Source organism: Mastomys coucha, chromosome X (assembly GCF_008632895.1).
Source record: "Mastomys coucha isolate ucsf_1 chromosome X, UCSF_Mcou_1, whole genome shotgun sequence".
NCBI lineage: Eukaryota > Metazoa > Chordata > Mammalia > Rodentia > Muridae > Mastomys > Mastomys coucha.
Window position 1 is genome coordinate 103,307,704 of NC_045030.1, and position 1,073 is coordinate 103,308,776.

Genomic DNA, 1,073 nt, shown 5'->3' on the forward strand with positions numbered 1-1,073 from the left:
GGACAGCCAGGGCTACACAGAGAAACCCTGTCTCAAAAAACAAAAAACAAAAAACAAAAACAAACAAAAAATTAATTCACAGTTTAATTATGAGTTTTTAGGATTCATCCCCACTTCAGTCTAATTTATTGGTCAGCCAAAATTTATCAAATATACAAATTCCTTGGTCTATGCCTTCCACCATTTAACAAACGAATCTACTTGTGAATATATACCTTCAAATTTCAGACACCTTTTATGTTATTCTATACTTTCCTTTCCTTGTAACACCATACCTCAAGACCAGTTAAGGTGAGTGACTAAAAGCTACTCCTTTTCTAGTTCTTTCTTTCCCATGTAGTCACTCTTCTGAATATAAACAGATTTCTAAATCCCTCCTTATCATATTATTTGTTATAGTTGTTTGTCTTTCAATGAATTTAATTGAAATTTGTGTTCAAGAAGTTATTTTCATTAATTCATGTTACAATCTTAGTTATCAAAATTATAACTAATAGATTAACTTTTTCAGGGGACTTTTTAAATATAAAATTAAACAGGTGAGAACTAACAATGACTACTGATGAAAGAACTTTTTTTTTAAAGATTAATTTATTTATTATATGCAAGTACACTGTAGCTGTCTTCAGACACTCCAGAAGAGGGCATCAGATCTCATTACAGATGGTTGTGAGCCACCATGTGGTTGCTGGGATTTAAACTCAGGGCCTCTGGAAGAGCAGTCAGTGCTCTTAACCGCTGAACCATCTCTCCAGCCCAAGAAAGGACATTTTTCCAGAGAATTCCTGCTCCTTCCTTGTCACATCTCCATTTGAATATCCTGGTCAACATCATCTCTGAGTTGGGTTATGTGTGCGCTTTTTCATTCTATACTTCTGCTCTAGTGCTTCCTCAGTCCTTTATTAACATGCAAGTCATAGTGCAAAGTAAGTCCCATTGAAGTATATTGAGGAATACTACTAGTCTACACAAAGGTCACTAATAACTTTCCTATCTCAATCTTAGTAATTGTTAAGATACATGTATGCTACTGAGTACATGGTCCAATATAATCTGGTGTTGCCTTAATTTTA